At 47.1% G+C, this 20034-nt stretch overlaps 1 protein-coding gene across 13 annotated transcripts in view; it reads left to right on the top strand.

Moving 5' to 3' along the window:
* The window catches only part of PCBP3 (poly(rC) binding protein 3), a 254498-nt gene that overhangs the window by 112885 nt on the left and 121579 nt on the right, over nucleotides 1-20034 (top strand). The window contains exon 1 of one of the 13 annotated variants that reach the window (XM_012780055.3): nucleotides 658-7616. The exons of the other annotated variants lie outside the window; for them this stretch is intronic. The gene's annotated coding sequence lies outside the window, so the exon portion shown is untranslated. Of the gene's footprint in view, nucleotides 1-657; nucleotides 7617-20034 lie in introns of those variants that run through there. 13 annotated transcript variants of the gene reach the window in all.

The raw sequence follows: 20034 nt of genomic DNA, 5'->3' as shown, positions 1-20034 counted from the left end.
ACTAGTAATAGAAGGAAACTTCCTCAGACAAATGGCATCTATGAAATATCTAGAGCTAAGGTCGTATTTAATGGGGAAAGACTAAATACTTCTCTTAAGGTAAGGAATACAGCAAAGAAACCTGCTCTCACCTCTTCTATTCAGTATTTTACTGGAGGCGCTAGCAAGTTCTGTGAGGCAAGAAAGAAATAGGCATCAAAACTGGAAAGGAAGAACTATATTGTCAGTCAGCATGTTTGTCTCTGCAGAACATCCTATAGAATCAAAACAAGGCTATAGAACTAATAAGTGAGTTTAGCAAAGGTGCAGGATACAGGATCCATGTGCAAAAATCACCTGCAGGCCAGCAACTTGGGAGGCCAAGGCAGGAGGATCACTTGAGCCCAGGAGTTGGAGACCAGCCTGGACAACACAGTGAGACCCTGTCTCTACAAAAAACAACAACAAAAAAAATTAGTTGGGTGTGATGGCAGGAGCCTGTTGTCCTAGCTACTCTGGAGGCTGTGGCAGGAGGATTGCTTAATTTTACAGTGAGCTATGATCATGTCCCTGCAGCCCAGCCTGAGCAGCAGAGTGAGATCTTCTCTCTGGAAAAAAAAAAAAAAAATATATATATATATATATATATATATATTCCATATCTTGATGCTAACAAAAAAGAATTAAAGGTTGAAAACATATTATTTTCAATAGCACTAGAAACTGAAAAATCAGGGCTACGTTGAACAAAAAGTACACAGCACTTGAACACTGAAAACTAGAAACTACTGCTAAGAGAAATTACTGAAGACATGAATAAGAGATACACTGTGTTCATCAGAGACTCGATATTGTTAAGATGTTAATTCTCCCTAAATTGCTCTATGGAGTCAGTAGACTCCCATTCAAAATCCCAAAGGCTTTTTGTAGAAATCTGACAAGTTAATGCTACTCAATTTTATGACTTATTATAGATACAGTAATCATAACAGTGTGGTATTGGTGTTAAGGCAGATAGGTAGATCCGTGGATCATAATAAAAAGCCCAGAAATAGACCCCCACATATATGGTCAATTAATTTTCAACAGTGGTGCCCAGGCAATTTAGTGGGAAAAAGTATCGATTTTTTCAACAAATGGTGCTGGAACAATCGTATATCCAGATTGAAAAAAAAACTTTCATGTATTCCTCCCATCATCTATAAAAATTAACTTACAGTAGATCAGAAATCTCAAACTCAAAAATATACCTTCTAGAAGAAAACATGAGATATTCTTTATGACTTTGTTATTTGCATTAGGCAAAGTTTCCTTGTCTATGACCTTAAAAGCATTATCCATAAAATATACAAATTCATAAGTTGGACTTCATCAAATTCAAAAATTTCTACTCTTCAAAATACATTGTTGTGACTTTTCCTCTGATTTGGTCTTGAGGTCTCTCTGGAGACTGGTTATAAATTCCAGTCCTGCTCTGGGGTTGTTTACAGCTTTGATGGGATTCTTCTTTATCCAGGTGGACAGCTACTGCCTGCTTAGGCACTTGGTCTGACCCTGGACCAGGCGTCTCTCACAAGAAGCTTGTTGGTATGGCAGATGCTCTGTGGCTCTTGTCCGGCCTGTGTCCAGTTTATTCCTATCAAGATAGCCACTGTCTAGGAGAGCCCTGGCCAGGAGGAGAGCTGGGTCCAGGTGTATGGTCAGCAGCTTCACAGAGCACACGAAACATTAGGAACATTTTATTACCACAGGTCCCAGAGAGAAGAGGGCAGCTTTGCAGGGCCAGTGGGGAGGGGGGAGCCATCTGGGATGGGCACATTCAACCAGCGAGTGGGGAGCAAGGGAGAGAGCCTCAGATCTGTTGGGCCACAGCCTTTATTGGGGTTCAAGGCATTACCCAAGCAGGTTTCCCCCAGGGAGTTCTAACGGGTGGGTTTAGAGCCAGCAGGCACGAGTTCTGTGGGCTTTACACTGTGACTGAGTGAATCACTGGGCATATCTAAGCAATCCATGCTGAATGTGGGGGTCACTGGGCAAATCTGGTTGTACACAGTTCCACAGGAAGGCAGTCCCCACGACATGGTGGTATAAGGCAGATATCTGATGAACCACCTTGAAAAACCAGGGGCAGCAGAGAACTAGGAACTTGTCAAGGGTGACCAAGCCCTCCTTCTGGTATGAGAAAGTCTAACTTGTATTCAAAACAGATTCTGAGGCAACATAAAATTATGAGAAAATGGAAAGATAAGCCACAGACTGGGAGAAAACATTTGCCAATCATATCTCAAATGTACCCAAAATGTGTAAAGGACTCTTCAAATACAGTACTATGGAAACAAATAATATAATTAAAAATGGCTAAAAGATTTGAACATCCATCTCACAGAAGAAGATACGTGGCTGGCACACAGTACGTGAGTAGATGCTCAGCATCTATTCCTTAGGGGGACACGAAGCAAAAGCACAGTGAGATCCTGCATGGACAGCTGGTAGCACAGAGTGTCAGCAAGGACGAGGGACACCTCTCACACTGCTCGTGGGAATGTAAAATGGTAAAATGGCACAATTACTTTGGAACCATTTTGGCAATCAAACTAGAATCTTATTAAATATTTACCTACCAGCACTCCACTATTAGGAATTTACCCGAGAGTAGTGAAAGCACAAATCCACCTACACTGAACTGGAATATCTGCAGCAGTTTATTTACGCTGCCAGTGTCTGTCCGCATATGAGTGGTACACAGATTGTGGCCTGTCCATACAATGGAATGAATGCACGTGAACTCTTGATACACAAAATGACATTGAGGAATCGCAACAGAATTATGCTGAGTAAGAGTAGCTGGACCAAAATCATAAGTATATATACTTTAGGATTCCATTTATGTCATCTTTTAAAAGGAGCAAATTCTGTAGTGTCCAAAGACAAATCAGTGGTTGTTGGTGCAGAGAGAGTAGAGAGGAAGGAGTTGCGAGTGGCTGTGGCATGGATGCATTCATCAGCTTGACTGTGGTGATGATGGGTGAGTGGACGTAGGTAAAACATTTCTGTTTGTGCATATACAACATGTACATTTTATTATGTCAGTTATATCTCAATGCTGATTTTTTTTTCCCCAAAAGAAAGCAGCACCTCTTTTTGGAGCAAGATGACGTTGTCCAGAACCTAAATTATTTTTTAACCACAATGATCAGTGTACACTAAAAAAGTTTGATCTGAACTGAAAGCATCAATGAGTGAAAGACAGATAAAATAGATGGTACATGCACTCAGAGACAATTTATGTAACTGCATTACCAGACACAAACTTTAAAATACCTATGATTGTTTTAAAAAAGAAGAATAGATGGAAAATATATGAGAAGATGGAGAATTACAAGTGGAATCATAATCTATAAAAAGACTCAAGTGGACATTCTAGAACTGAAAAATATAGGATCTGAAATTAATTTACTGGATGTGTTTAACAGAAGAATGGACACAGTGGAAAACAGACATAGTTCGTTGGGGGCAGTTCAGTGCAGTCTGTCTGTGTGGCAGCAGAAGAGAAAGAGAACCAGCTGCATACCAGCTGGGATGCAGGAGACCAGGGGCAGAGTCCAAGCTCAGATGACACACACTGTGCGTCCAGGGAGGAGAGGAAGATAATGGGCATGACCTTTCCAAAGCATCTGAAGACGTCCACACTGAGATTCATGAAACAGTCTGCTCTGAAATGAATAAATAGCAAAGCAGCAAATAAGCAAAATAGACTTCTCACATCTAGACATCTCGTTGTTTGTTGAAAACTAAAGACAAAGAAAAACTCTTAAAAGCAGCCAGACTCTGAAATGGCCCACTGCCCTCACAGGACGAGGCGCATCTGGACAGGCTCCATGGTCCACGCATGCACACGCGTCTCTGGGTGCACATAGCTGAGTAGAATTGCTGCGCCATGGGTCACGCATGGCTTCAACTTTGCTGGCTGATGCCATTCAATTTTTTTTTTTTCTTTTTTCTGGAAACAGAATCTCGCTCTGTCACCTGGGTTAGAGAGCAGTGGCGTCATCATAGTTCAAGCTCCTCCTAAGTTTAAGTGGTCCTCCTGCCTCTGCCTCCCAAGTAGCTGGGACTACCAAGCATGCGCCACCAGGCCCGGCCAATTTTTTCTGTTTTTACTAGAGATGTGGTCTTGCTCTTGCTCAGGCTGGTGTTGAGCTCAAGTGATCCTCCCACCTTGGTCTGCCAGAATGCTGGGATTACAAGCATAAGCCACTGTGCCCAGCCCTATTTTTTCATGTAGTTTGTGCTTCCACCAGCAAAATACAGACTTTCCTTATATAGTGACTGTTCAGGCAGCCCCTTTTCTTAGTACTTGCTCTTTAAAAGATATATACCAACTTTTGGATAGCAACATCCTCCTCCCTCCTTACAATAACTTTCTTACCCCAAGATACATTAAATAAGTAAACTATATGGAGGAATATTTCAGCAATATGGTTTCAAAAAAAAGGGATACTCACCAATTTATGTAACTGTTTCCACCAGAAAATATGGAACACGTGTCCATTGTGTGCAGTACTTGGATGAACACCATACAGTTTTTGTTTGCTTTGTATGTGTGCATCTTGCGAAAGAGGCTGAAAGGTAGCATCTCCTATGACACTTTGCTCTTTTGTGAATTTATCTCCATGTGTTCTGTCCTAATAGTACTTTGCTGTGCTGTGACTCTGTTTATAAACACACTTAGGCGCAGAATCACTGTGACCTTCAAAAAGGTTCATAAATTGGTGGTGAAAATAGTGCAGGAATAAGAACGTGTCTTCCCTAGAGTCCCTCCCTTGCACGTTCTCCCCCAGCCAGCTCCCTGACGAGCCTCTTCCTCTTCCTCTGGCACACCCATCAGTCTTCCTCATGTCACATTTTTTGCGCAAATTGTGCTTTTTTTTTTTAAATCAGTTTTTTCAGCTTATTTCCATTTTTCAATTGACATATATTTCTCCCTGTGAAAAGCATTTATCTTTAGTTGGGATTGAATGTATCATAATTTTTTCATTAAAATTAGCAAATACAGTTTTTTCCCCTCACAGAAGAAAGGTTTTCAGAACAAAAAGCCTCAGTGGCAGGAGATGACAGGGGATGTGTCAGGAGTTCTTCTGACTCTCGGCCTTGCCAGTACTGGACAAGGCATTTCCAGACTGTTACATTTTAGGCAGTCTGGTGGGTGTGTACTCTGTGTCTGGTTTTAATTTGCAAATCTTCGATTGTGAATGCCACTGAGCACCTTCTTGTGTCTGTTGGCCATGTAGATCTCTTCTCCAAGTGCTTTTGTCAGTTTCCATCCATTTTCTTATAGACATCTCTGTCATTTATAAGGGAGAGCAACCTGGCTAGCCCCAGATGTTTCCACCTAGCAAAACATAACAAAATCTTTAGAGAAAGAATATTCTCAGTGATACATTTCCAAATGCATGAGAACCGAGGGAAAGTGATTGTCACAAGCCTTGCTGAAAGAGCTCATGACGATGGGACTGAGGGACAGAGAAAGGTCACAGGGCACAGAGGACTGAGGTGTCAGGACTTCAAACTTGCGAAGCTGCACAAGCAGCAGAGGTGCCAGGAGGGCAGTGCAGGGTGAGCTACGGAGGGGCAGGGAAATCGGCCCCTGCTCCTTCAGGCTGATTAGCCAATAAATAGGGATTTAGGGACGTCCTGAGATTACCAGTAGAAGAACCAACAACAGCGGGATAGCCCAGGTGGGGAGGGTGTGAAGCTGGTGACCCCATGTCATCTGGGGGCAGCGTCGGCTGTTCCGAGTCTTAGACACTCCAGGGAGCAGCTATTCAGGAATCGTGGGGAAGAGCTCAGACTCACTAAAATGTTCACAGTGTTACAGTTTAAAAAAATTAAAATGATGAGGGAACATTTTTCTGCCTCCCCGTTTGTCAGCGGTTAAAGCATTTGGGAGTGAGCAGCGTAAGCTGTGGCATGAGAAGCAGTGCTCAGCAACTTTGGGGATGTACCTGGCAGAGCCCTGAAAGGAGACGATTCCAGTTAACATCTCTGAAATTAAAAATGCACAGTGTTTCACATCTGTGCCCAGGTAGCTCTGAAAGTGCTGATTCAAAAAATTGTAAGATGTATTGATTGTGAGGAACAACATAGAGGTGTGGAACAAGGCACGGCCAGCTCAGTCGCATGTGCCAAGAGGGCCTCTGGGCGGGCCCACTGGGGTGTTAACACTGATTGCGAGCTCTGTGATAGTACTCTTTATGCTTAAATATCCATCATTTTGAAGAGTTACAAAAACCACCTAAGACCAAGAAGAGTTTTAAGAGGTATGACTTAATAAAAGAATTTTTATATATTGCTATATGTTCATTCCAAGTCATGATGTGTTCCTGTAATTTAATAATTGAGAAACCCATACCTAGGAAACCCATACACAGGGCAGGTGTGTTCTGGCACCGTGGCAGCTCCCACAGGAGGAATGCAGAGTGATAGCTGTTAAAATGCTGTAAATAGTATGGTGGCCGCGCATTAACTGCACCCTCCGGAGCAGTATGAGAGCCTGTGTCCTGCCTCCCTCCACCAGCATCTTGGGTCCCAGGGAGGCACATGCCTGTTGAGACAGGACGGGCTTGAGCTGTGCCTCTGCACAAAGGACCAGGAGCTGTGTGACCCTTAGCAGCACCCTGAGCCTGAGGCTCTTCCCTAGTAGTCGTGGTGATGGTGCCTGCTTCTTAATTTAGTAAATATAGGTGCAGCATAATCAACATGAACTAATAGCTTGGAAATAATAACAGTGCTTAAAAATCATTAGTTTCTCCTCCTTTTTAAGATTTGATATGTTTTCCTAATCCAGTGCCTATTTCTGGAACATAAGACATTAGGATAGTGACTAGATCTTGAAGTTTCATCTGAGTTTTTTGGAAGTGTTTCTTCCAAGAATTCTATCAAGGAGCCTTCAGAGCACAAGGCCACTGCCCTACTTGGGCCTGGGGGCACTGCATTCCTGCCCACACAGCTATAGGGGACACCCGGGCGAGCTTCTGGCTGTCCATAGGGCAGGGCCTTCCTCCATGGTGGCTTTGCTCCCTAAAGCAGGCAGTGAGGTTTGGCCAGGGTCCACAGCACACCCAGGCAACTGATGTGTTGCCAGATTTCTGAAAATGTATTTCTGCTATAACCAAGGATGCAAACTGTGCCAACAGTAAAAGTCAAAAGTCTCGAAAACAGACAGGCTTTGAGGTGTAGCTCAGGTGATACTCACTGTGAGTAAAGGTCTTCAAACAGACCAGAGCAGAGGCTGGGGGAGGGGAGGGTCCCACTGGGAGGGAGGCACCAGCATCAGAATAGGAGGGCACAGCCAGGGACATTGTGTGCTCTGTGACCTGCAGAGCAGTATCTGACAATTGCTGGTGGCCATGACACTGAATTTTAGGTAATAGGGTGTTCTGTGAACTCCCATCAGAATGGTGAGGGGTGAAAGGGGCAGCGGGATGCAGTCTTGTGCCTAGCGCTGGCCTTGCCAGGTCTGTCAGGTGATGTGATGCTTCTTCCTTGCTTTTGGTAGATGGACAGTGTCTCACCCTCGGGGAGCAGGTGGGCTGGCAGGACAGGCGTCCCAGGCCAGGAGAAGGAGACGCCCCCAGGTACTGTCATCTATGCCTGCTGGTGACCTGCCTGCCTGGCCCCATCCTGGTCCAGATGATGGCTCACCTGTGCTCCCGCCTGCCTGCCCCGCTTTGCCCACCTGTGCCTGCTTGTCCCTGACCTCAGCCAGACTGGGCCCTCCCTGTTCCTGCCCACAGATCTTACCCCTGAGCTGCACCCTGACTCCCATTAACCTCCTATCTCCGTGGGCTGGCAGAGGTAGTGTTAATGCCTCTTGCTGCTCACCTGCTTCTTGTCTATTTCCTTTGGCCAGCCAATTTGTAGTGAATGAGAAAAAATGTTTTATTCCTTAAATAACATGATCCGGAGTATATAGTGACTGTTACTTTTCATCTACACAGACTGTTAGTCACTCTTTCACTAGTCACACCGTGAGTCGGTCAGGTTAGAAACTTAGTGGAGGTAATGAGACATTTTAGACTTGGAATTGATTTTAGGAGTGACTTTAAATGAGGCTGGAAGAACTGAATTGCCATCCAGATTGAACAGATTTATTCAGCAACAGTAACAAAACAAATGCTCTGTGCCCGGCTCCAGTTTGGGCTCCTAAGATTCATCCGTGATCACACTGATGAGCCTGTCCCCAGAGGCAGCTGTCCAGAGAGGACGTCATGCCTGAGAACACGAGAAGGTGATAAACTCGACAGATCAAGGAAAAGGCACCAAGCAGGGATCAGGGGTGAGTGTGTGTGTGTGTGTGTGTGTGCACATGTGTGGGTGTGTGTTCCTGTATGAGTGTATGTACATGTGTGAGTGCAAGTGTGGCATGTGATGCAAGTTGTACACGTGTGCACATGATTTGACGTGTGTGCATGTATATGTGCATTCATGTAGTGAGTGTGCATCTGTGTGTGTACGTGTTTGTGCTTGTGTCTGCTCATATGTGTGCATGTGAATGTGTATGTGTGTATGTATTCATGTACACATGTGCATTTGGGGGCTATTAGTGTTCATGGGGCCACTGGGGTTGGCCTCATTGAGCAGGTGAGGTATGAGGGAAGGTGCAACAGTGAGCGGGGGTGGAGCCCCATCCAGGCGGGGCATGGCCAGCGTGAAGGCCTCAAGCTGAGGACAGCTAGGGGCCAGCATGGCTGGAACAGAGTGAGTGGGAGAGCATGGGGCTGAGCTCCCAGAGGGGAGGGGCAGGCTGCTCCTTGCCCCGTGGTGTCCTGAGACCTGTGGCTCTGGGTGGGAGCCATGGCTTGGTGTTTTGAGCACAAGGTCCTGAGCTGAGTCAGGGTCTTACAGCAGCGCTTTAGACTCATGGGGGTTGGGGAGTGGATGGACCCAGTACCTGGGCCCAGGTGGGAGGTGGTGAGGGTCAGACCCAGAATGTATTCTGACCATGGGGCCTTCAAAACAGAAGTGGCGTGCAGGACAGAGGAGGCGCAGGTGACCACGGGCCTGGGCCTGGCCAAAGTGAGGGGCTGTGGCGCTCAAGCAGAGCTGCTGCGCACATGGTCGGATGGCACACGGGGTCTGGGAGAGGGGACTTGTCCTGATTGGCAGATCCGTGGCAGTTTCTGCCAGGGAAGGGCACGGGCCATCAAGGGAGAGTCATCAGAGGAAAGAGAATTGGGCAGCGAGGCTGGGTGCTTCAGCCATGGCAGCTGGGGTGAAGTGGAGGAATGGCAGGTGGAGCCCGAGGGACCAGTGAGGACCCCAGAGACACGAAAGCAGAGTGGATAGCCTTGACGGGGAATAGGGATTGCTTCAGTCCTGTGGCTGGTAGAGGGAGGGGAGAGCTGGGAATAAGCCACAGGAGCACATGCAGGTCAGCACTGGTCTGGAGTAGTTTTAGACGTGGCGGGGGGCAAAAGTGAAAGTGGGGTGCAGTTAGGAGAAAGGCAGCAGGGGTGGAGCAGCTAGGTCTGACAAGGTGAAGAGATCAGCAGGGGAGGGGAAGCCAGGGTTTCTGTGAAAGTGAGAGAAGCAGTCGCGTGTTCCTGTGCAGGCTGTAGCGCCAGTGGAGCCATGGCAGGGGCAGGAAGGTGGCTGGATCAGCCTTGAGATGCCCAGGTGCTCAGTGGAGGCACAGGCTGGCCCTTGGGGCCAGCATCCGGACAGCAGTTGTGGTGCACGGATGGTGGGGCCCACCCTAGGAAGCCCCTCTCCAACTTGATCATCAACCCAGCATGGGAATGGGGAGATTTGAAGACTTGCATGGGTGTGAAACAACATGGATTCACCCATTTTTTAGTACAGTGAAAGGTGGTTTCGTGTGGTTCTACTTTAGGTTTGTGCAGGAGGGTTTGGGAGATTTAGCAGCACGACCAGACCAGGAAGTGGGCTTGAGCACTGGTGTGTGTGTGGCTTGCGTGTGGGTTGCGTATACATCAAGTGTGTTGTGTTCTCCACCGTTACACACAGCTGCATGGGTCTATGTGTGGAATGGCAGAGGGTGACATTTTAATAGGGTTGCAGCTTTCGCCAAGCAAGGGTGAGGAAGCAGCAGGGCTAAGAGAGCCAGACATGAAGGCAGAGAGCAGGTGATGGTGACTCACGGTGTAATCTGGGCAGAGTGACAACAGAGACTATCTGGAGGGAGGCACTGGGACTGCAAGAAGAGCAGATGGCCATACGGGACTTTCCTTTCCAATTGATGGCAGTCCTAAGTTAATCTCTATCAAAGTGGAATATAACTAAAATTTTTTAAAAATACAACTACCTTTTTAAATTAGAGAATAGTACTTGGTTTCCATGGTAACTGCTAACACCCTAACTGTGCTGCAAATGTTAGGTTGTGACACAGGGTAGTGCCAGACAACAGAGAAATTACAGGGTGAATGTTAAATGAACACACAGCGACTGCGTGGTTAGGTCCTACTCTTGCAAGCAGTTCGTTTCTGGGCTGAGCTGCACACAGGAGCTGGCCGATGCCTGGTCACCAGCCCCAGAGCAGCGCCTGTGCCCAGGCTGACAGCCTTGCTCGCTCCGGCCACTCAGGGACATGTCCTGCTGTTCCTCCCCTCCTTGTGCCAGAACCTCAGGTGAGCTATCCCCAAAGCCACCTGGCTGTGCCTCTGCAGGGCCCAGGCTGCCGCTGCTGAGATTCATCTCATCAACCAGAACTTTAAAAAGGGTGCTTCTGATCTGCGGGTAGCTTATCAACTGTCTGTGAAAAGAAAATAGTGTACAAATCAGTCTTCTGGGGACTATAACAGGATGGGCACCTGAGAACACTTGTCTGCTGACACCCCGAACCAGAATCCCCGGGAGACAAACTATAAAACTGCAGCAACAACAGAAGCTCATGACACGCCAGGAGACTGGTAACTGTGGCCCGAGGACCAGATGTGGTGATTATTAAGAGATAGAAACAGATCAAGTTTGTGGAATAAACACATCACAGAAGACATGCAGAGAGGCCTGTTGCAGATAGGAGTGAGGATTAGGGCACTCAGCTCAGGACCAGCGAGCTCAAGGAGCTGGGGATGGCTGCTGGGCAGCATCCAGTCAGAGGGATGGGGCAGGCAGCTCCCCTTGCCCCTAAGCGACATGCAGCGAGCTCCACTGCTGTGTGCACCCAGCTCACACTGAGGACAAGAGTGTGTGCCTTGGGCCCAGGTAGTCAGGAAGTGTGTCCTGGACAGCTCCCAACTCCAGAGAGTGACAGGGTGCACATCAAGAAGACAAGATATTGGCACGTGCAGTTCCTCCGCCTGCAACACAGAGGCAGGCCAGAGTAAACAGCAGTTGTATCCAGGATGGCACATTAGGCCTCTCAGAAGCAAAATTGTGAACGTGGCCGAGAACCACCACACCTTGGAGGGAAAGCAGCAATGGAGAAAGAAGCACCAGCACAACAGAGAGAGCACCGAGGGCAGGTCGAAGGCACACTGGAAGAAAGACTCAGGTGGAAGAAAATGTTGCTCCTTGAAAAGAAACAACCAAAGATTTTGGAAAGTAAAGGTGTGTCAAAATGGAACAACCAGGATGGCTTGAATGGTAGGATGGACAGAATGAAGGAGTCAGTGGTTAGAGGAATAGACCACGGACTGTTGTAGGGTACAGACCTACAGAACTGAGAGCTTCTGCAGAATTCAGGCCTGTAGGGCCCAGGGCTATCCCACACACAGACCCACAGGACTCATAGGTAGAGGAGTGAGAGAAAAAGCTGACATTGAAAGTGATTTTGAGAAACTCCACATTCTGTTGAGAGTCTGAAAAGGAGAGAAAAGGGAAGATTGAGGGGAGGACAGTGACAAGGTGCTGGAAGAACATCCCCAGAGCTCAGAACACATCACAAGGCTGACCAGGGTTGAGCAGGACACACGGAAGACACAATGTCTAGGACACACTAGGGCAGAATTTCAGGTACTAATGGCCAAGAGAAAACTCCAGAGTGTTCAGCAGGAGGAGATGGGAGGTGGGAATCAGCTTCTGCAAAGGCCTGGCTCTCAATTGGCATCAGAATTCTCAATGGCAAGTTATAGTCTAGATTTACTTAGAGTGATATCTTTAGAGTACTTGGCAAAAAATGATTTTAAACCTGGAATTTTAGACACAGCCAGACTAGAATTCAAATTAAAGGGCAAAGGAAAGGTATCTTAAAATAGTAAAGGACACAGAGGTCACTAATCTCATCCCTAATACTGTGACAAAATGAAAAAAACCATATGAAAGAGGATAATTTTTGATACCACAAATAATGGTAGCAAAAGCATGTACTAGTCTAAATATTAGTATGCAAATTAAAATAATATTTGAAATAAAAATCTCAAATATGTATATAGTAATGAGAAGTAGGAAAAATGAAAGTTTACTGAACTTCAGGGTTTTGGGGGGATATCTATAGATTCTACTTGAGCCTATATTATAGAAATGTGCATTTAAATGTATCAACAATTTATAAGGAACCACCAGAGGAATAGGCACAGATTGTATAATTTCAGATTTCTACAGGAAAAACCTGGAATATAGGAAACCTGATCAATTCACCAAAAGGTAGAATGGAAGGGAAAAAATTTTAAATCATAGGAAATATATAAGGGAAGACATTATTTATGCATTGGTTTCAATATATAGGTTAGATTTTTTTTTTTTTAAATTAAAAGGCAGAACTCAGATTGTCTTAAAAATTACCCAGAAACAGAAAATTTGTTAATGGGAAGGGAACACTAAGCAAGTGCTAATCCACAGAAAGCAGGCCTAGCAATGTTATTTTCAAGAAAAAGACAAAAGGCATTAAATGGGACAAAGATACTTCATTTTGTTAAGTTATAATCCTCTGAGAAGATACGATCATCGTGAACTTTCATGTGCTTAATTACATAGCTGTGAGATGTATATAGGAAGCAAATAAGAATAGGAGTTGGACAAATCCAGCACCATTGTGGGAAACTTCAACTGACAAATCACGGTGACACACGTTCACACGGTCACGAAGGGCCTGAACGGCATTCTTCTCAAACTCTGTTCTCAACACACAGTACACTTTTCTTTCTTTCCTTCTCTTTTGAAACATGCCAAGACCATTCACAAATATACATGCCATGTGTTTGATTTTGAAGAAAATCTTATTTTCAAAAGAAATCATAAAGTGCAGTAAAATCAGAAAATAACCACAGAATGGTAACCAAAGGTAACTCAGACTCCATTATGTGCTTGGAAATTTTTTTGGAATGCTTTTTAAATAAAACACAAACTGTTTAAAAAGTAATGAAAGTGAGAGAACACTGCATGTCAAAACATGAGGAATACTACCAAAGCAATTCTCAGAAGAAAATGTTGGAAAGCTAGAAACCGTTAAAATAAATGAACTAGCCGTATGACTCTAAAGGTTAGAGGAAGAATTACAAAATATTGCAAGACAAAGTAGGAAAAATGAATCAAGGTAAAAGTAGAGATGAATGTAGTAGAACATGGAAACTTGTTTCTTGGTTAACAAATTCTGAAAAGGGACCAACAAAATACTTAAACTGTTAGCCACTTTGGTCAAGGGGAGAAGGAAAAATTTTAAAACTTGGGAAATCAGAAAGTAGATGTAACTGGCCGAAAGGAAGTTATTAAAACTTTAAGAGACTGCCACTTACAACTTCTACACAAAGAAATTTGAAAATATAAATGAAATGAACAATTTTCCAGAAAACACGTGTAAATCAACAGAACTGCCTCAGTGTGATACAGAAAGTCTAAATAGACCCGTAACTGTGGAAGTAACTGAAACTGCTGCTCCAAGTCTGCATTCAGGCCACCAGATGACCCCTCTGCAGGCGTATTCCCAGACATGCTAAAGCAAAGGTCATTCGTAGAGTATAGAAACAAGCCAGAAGTTTCCCAAATCATTTTATGAGCTTAGCGATATTATGATATAAAAATTGTGCAAATAGTCCGTAAAAAAAACTTGCAGGTAGCTGTGTCCTCTGAAAACAGCGCTGCAGTCATCACTACATTGGTGCATTGATTCAACATGCCTTAGTTCTCACTGTGTTTAAATTTAAGACGGGCGCTATTGAGTTCTGATTCAGCGTGTACTCCCCAGGCGTTGGTTCTTACTTGTTTTCTGTGTCTGTCACTTTTCTTGAATTCTTTTCATTGCTCTTTTTTTATTATTATTATTTTGAAAGCTTTCTATTTTTTGTCTGTTGTGTTGATTTGATATTTTGTGTCTTCTAATTTTTTTATCTTCATTTGAAAACAATTTATTTCCAATTCTTTCCCTAGTTCTATGACTCATTTTTCTAATTCTGATTTCTGTTTTTTCATCTTTTACATCATTATCTTAATTTCTTTTTACCAATTTAAAATGCTAAATTCTAATTTTTATATTTTTGTTAGCATGTCTTTATGGTAGGTACTTGTTGCCATTAGAGATGTCATTTTTTCTTATTTTCTTTTGTCTTTTAAAAAAACTTTGTATGGGATTTGACTGTGTGAAATTCAGTTTCTCATACTTCTTGGAATAGAGTGAGGTTTATACAGTATTTCAGATTTCACAGCTCTAGAATGCCCTCTTCTTCTTCTTCTTCTTTTTAATGAAAAGTTAAAATATGAGGGCATAATGAGTTTAGAACATATCTGGTGGTGGGGCTTGGGGAGCAGGCAGTCGGGGCTAGGTAACTGTTGTCTCAGTGCTCGTGTTCTGATTTGCTAACTGTACTTGGTTATCTGGATTCATTCTTAGGAAACACACTGTGGCATTTGGGATAAAGGAGCATGATGTGATGGTGTGAGTCTGTAGAGAGAACAAACACATGAACAAACAAGTGCATGACTCTCCAGTGGGCCAAAATGTGAATAATTGGAGAAATTGGAACAATTAGAGAAACTGGGTAAAAGATATATAGATGTTCTTCATGATTCTTATTCTGTACATTCAAGTTATCAACTAAGAATGTACAAGAGTCCCCTATTACCTGCAGTTTCACTTTCCATGGTTTCAGCTACCCATGGTATGGTACAATAAGACACTTAGAGAGATCACATTCACGTAATGTTTATTAGTTGTTAATCTCTCCCTGCACCTAATTGATAAATTGAACTTTATTATAGGTATATGTGTAGGAAAAAACTTAACATCTATAGGGTTTAGTACTCTCTGCGTGTCAGACATCCATGGGCTTGGAACATACCCCCAAGCATAGGAGTCCTGTTGGCAGAATTAGTTTTTCAGTGGGAAAGGTTGTGGCTCTTTCCTCAGGGTAGGTCTCCTGTGGGACTTTGGGAGGAGGTGGTGCTCTGGATGCACCTGGGCGACTGATCCAAGGCAAGCCGAGGCCCAAGGGCCAGGTACTTGGTCCACTGCAGGGGCCACCTGGAGCCCGGGGTGCCAGGAGCCAGGCTTCCTTTGTTTTAGCTTCTCAAGTACTTTTATCAAACTAGAATTTTAATTACTACCAAATAAATGCCTCAGAATGTGGTGAAAACACGTATAACAAGCAGAATACAAGTAGTCTTTTGAGGTGACGTCCCTGTTTCTGAGCCCAGGAGGCTCCAAGACCTAGGCAGAGGTTATTCGTGTATCTGCCAGGTTGATGCCAAGCTCCCCACTGCCTGGTGGCGGTGTAGGTGGCGTCTGGCGGAGGGTCCCGGTGGGATGCAGAGCATCTTCACCTGGCAGTGCTTCATGCCCTGTCACCCACAGTGTGTTTTCTCTACTGTTGAGGATGACTCCACAGTGGTTCTCACCAGTTTCTCTGTGGAATCATGGTTCGTGGTTGAAGGGGCGGCTATGTGGTGAAGCAGCAGGGGATGGACACAGAGCTGCAGCAGGCAGAGCCCTCCCTGAGGCTCAGGCTGAAGTGCCAGGCACTGCTGCTCCTTGAGAGCTCTCTTTGGCTCTCCAGGCCAAGCCAGAGGTTCTGGCAGGTCCACCCACAGACACCAATTCAGGGCTGCCCCAGCATGACTTGGCGTGGGACGCAGGAGCCAGCCTGCATGCTCTGAGCATGAGGGTGGCCTCCTGGTCCTGCGCAGTTACACTGACCTCGCCTTTGCAGGCATAGGATGGGACTGGCAACTCTTCACCAGAACTGAGCTCGGTGCCTGGCGCATTGTCAGTACCTCAGGCCTGGCTGGCACCGACATGACTGTGTCTGGAGATGCATGCTGGGCCATGGCCTTGAGGCCCTCCCTGCAACACTCCACCCCACCCAACACAGCCAGCACGGCTGCCTCCCGCCCTCGGGGCTCTGTGGTCTGCTCTGGTCACCCACTGGGCCTTTGTGCTGTGCTCTTGGGCCGAGCACCATGCACTGTGCTGTGCACACCTGTGTCCTCACTCAGCCCAAGTGAGATGGCACTCCCACCGGGCCATGTGCCTCACCTGGCCACAGCCCAGGAAGGTGGCTGTCTTTATCCGACCTTGTTTATTTGGGCCCTGCTGCCTGAGGGCTGACTTTCCCTTAACTCCAGCCTGTGTTTCTGGGGTCTCAAGCATGGAGCTCCCGTCCCCAACTCTAGGACCCGCTGGCCACCCATCCTTGCTGGCACACCCACTTGCTCTGACCCTGGAACATTCTCTGCTATGGCCACTCTCCAACTCTGGTGACAGCACTGACCATCACCAAGTGACCTTTGACTTCCCCACTCATCTGTCAAGCCTGCGGCACTCTCAGCCTGCATCTGGCTGCTGTGGTGCTAGAGGAAGTGACATCTCTGTGTGGAGTGACCCTGCATTGTGGTGGACAGCCTCAAGGGGACCCTGGTGCTGGCCCAAGGCTGCTGGCCTTGCCTTAGCCAGCTCCCCTGTCCTGGCACACAGCAGCCAGTCCCTCTGAGTCTGGCCCTGGCCTGCCCACCACCCACATGAGCGCCGGTGTTCTGGGCCGGCCTCTCCCTGCTGGCTTCGGGGCCCTGGGTATACGAGGAGCTGCAGAAGAGCAAGTGGAAGGCCAGCAGAGGTGGCCACAGGCGAACACGCAGAGCTCACATCCCATGTCCTCAGTGTGTTTGCTCCTCTCAGGGACACAGGTGTCACAGGGAGGGGCTCTCACACCATGCCCACAGCACGTGGCGATGTGCTGGGCACATGTCCAGCTTTAAAGCCACATCTCTCGTCGCACATCAAATATTAGGCTCTCGTAGTTGCACCTGCCTGTGTGTCTCTGCGCATTCTCCACTTGGGTGTAGTTTTCTTGGGGAGGAATTCCAGACAGCATGTGCTGTTTGGAGCCTATCGCTGCATCTACTAATGCGTCACATTAGCACATGTTTGATTTATGCATGCAAAACAGGTTAAATAATCCAGTGTGAAAACAGAAACAGTGTGTGAAGATCTAGACCTATCCAGTTATTTGCTGTGATCTACTGAAATTTAAACATATGGAGCAGCCGTGATGCTGAGGTGCACATCTCTCCAGGACCTTGGTGTCCTTCACTGAGCTGGTCAGGCTGCCCCTATGGGGCTCTCAGGGTCTCTGCCTTCTCTCCACGATTTGACAGAGACCTGTCGGCTCCTTCCTCCACTCTCAGGTCCCTCGGGTGCTTTCCTGGTGGATGCCTTGGTGCAGCACTGAGCTCTCCTGCCTGCTTCCTCCTCTCTCCTTTCCAGTCACGCAGGGGGTGACTGGCTGGAGGCAGAGGCTGCAGCAGCTCACACAGCTGGAGCGCAGGGGCTGGGGTGAGCTGAGGCCAAGTCTTCCATGGTCAGGGTGGTCTTTGAAATCACAGCCCTGATGGCTCACCCTCCCTGTACTTTTCCGCTCTTGGTTTACTATTCATTAAAAACAATTGTATTTATTGAGTGCCTACGTTGTCTGCTGGAGGTACCTGGACACCTAGGTGTGAGTAGCAGGGCAGGACGGCCCAGGGGGCTTTGCAGAGAGGGCCTTCTGTGGAGGTGGGCTCACCAGCTGTGCTGGAAAAGAGGGTGGGAACCTCAGGAAGATGAGGGATGGGATGTGGGCAGGTTGAGGAGGGAGGGGAAGGCTGGGCTGGGCTGGGCTGGACGCTTGCACTTTCCCTCGGGCCGTGGGAGGCTGTTGGATGTTGTAAGCAGGGCAGGGTTGAAATCCCAGCTTTGCCATGCCAGGGACCGGTGCCCCTGTGAAATGGGTCTGCAGTGTCCATACCTAGGGAGGAAGGCGTCGGGTGACACAGATAAGGGCTTCTCACTGCCTGGACTCCGTGGCTGCCTGATCCTGTGGCTATGGTGCCGTCCTGCCCTGCGGGTGAGCAGTGTGGCCCCCAGGCCCATGTCTGTGAAGGCCTCTGCAGCCCTGGACATCTTTATGTTGGTTTGCAGCTGCCGCAGGCGGGCTCCACAGCTGGGCACTGGCCACCGCTGCTTCAGTGGGCCCTGTAGGATCTGAAGATACCCCCTACAGGCTTGCCTCCTGTAGGAAGAGGTGCTTATGTGTGACTGTCTGGTTATTTGCTTGAGTGAGTTGGGGACATCCTCAGGTGGCATCAGGGGAGGAAAGTAATTTGAAAATTACGGATGGATGAGAGTGGTAACAAGCAGGGGCTTGGTGCCCTCCCTGCCACCCACCCTATGAGCTGGACAGTGATGGGGTAGCCAAGGCACTTCCCCAGCCAGCAGCACAGGGCCATCTGGATTGGTGCCAGGAGAGGCGCAGGGCCTCCTGGGGCAGAATGGCATACACAGGTGACCAAAGTCAAACTGGAGACCTTGAAGATGGTGCTGCCCGCCTCCCTTCTTATCCCAGCTGGAGCAGGCACTAGCATGGCTGCAGTGGGGGGTGCTGCCGGCAGCCCGTCCCTACACCTGAGTTCTTGCCTCTCCTCAGCAGCGCATCGAAGGTGGGCATTGCCCCTCCCAGCACTGGTGGAGCTGTCCTGGAGGAAGGGAGTAGAGCTATGGGGCAGGCACTGAGGGGAGGGTTCAGACCTCTCCATCCTGGAGTCTGTGGTGTTCCCATTACATGAGAAGACAGCAAGAAAATCTCAGTGTTCTTACGTCTGCAGAATGGAAGAAGAGGGCATGTACAGTAAAGTTATGTTGTTGGGGATGTTTTTTCTTCAACCCCCACCTCCCCACCCCTATTCTGCTTGAGACAGAAGTTAACCCTGGTCAGACAGCAAGTGTGACGTGTCTGAGGCCCAGCAGCAGCTCCGCACAGAGTGTGGAAGGTCTCAGCAAGGGTGCCTTGTTGCAGGATCGGCTGTCAGTGATGGATTTGGGGCAGACGAATGACTGTTCATGTGCTAGTGTATACGGAAGGGCTGTTGCTCCACTCCTTTTGCCAAGTACATTTCTACATGTGAGCAGGGAGGGGGTGTAGGCTCCTGCGGGCTGCCCCTATTCACAGAAAAGGAAAGAAGGTAAAGTCAGGAGACTGTTCTACCCAGAGTACATAGCACATGTCTCCTTTCTTCTCAGCTTCAGCAAATTATCAAATCCTAGCATTGTGTAGACCTGGATGCCGTCAGGAATAACGTGGTAAATGCATCCTCATATTTTTCTTTGTCCCTTTCTCTTATCTCCTATTTTTACTTTACAATTATACTGGAGAAATAAGGCTTAAAATTCTCTTTTGTATAGCATTTTGCAAATTATAGAGTACTTTTCACAATCTTGAAAGGTGGGTATTTCATTGTCCCTATTTAGAATGAGGAGACGAGGCTGAGAGGGGTTGAGTCATGGGGATTGGCCGGGGCTGCGTGGCAGAGAGAGTGCAAAGCAGGCCCAGGGTGGTGTGGCAGACAGAGTGCAGAGCAGGCCCAGGGTGTGTGGCAGACAGAGTGCAGAGCAGGCCCAGGGGCGGTGTGGCAGAGAGTGCAGAGCAGGTTCCAGGGGCAGGGCCCCAGGCTGCAGAGGCTTAGTGCACAAAGGAGCATCCCTTTGGTGTCAAAGAGCCACCTGCATCAGGAACCAGCTCCTAGAACATGAAGTAGAGGCCTCTGCTCTTTGATGGCACCTGACTTACCACTATGCTCTTGCTCCTCTTCATCAGATATCCCAAGCTCTTTGTCACCAGTTCCTGTAACTAC

Source organism: Microcebus murinus, chromosome 1 (assembly GCF_040939455.1).
Source record: "Microcebus murinus isolate Inina chromosome 1, M.murinus_Inina_mat1.0, whole genome shotgun sequence".
NCBI lineage: Eukaryota > Metazoa > Chordata > Mammalia > Primates > Cheirogaleidae > Microcebus > Microcebus murinus.
The sequence above is the reverse complement of the archived record's forward strand: the minus strand, read 5'-3'. Positions and strand labels throughout refer to the sequence as shown.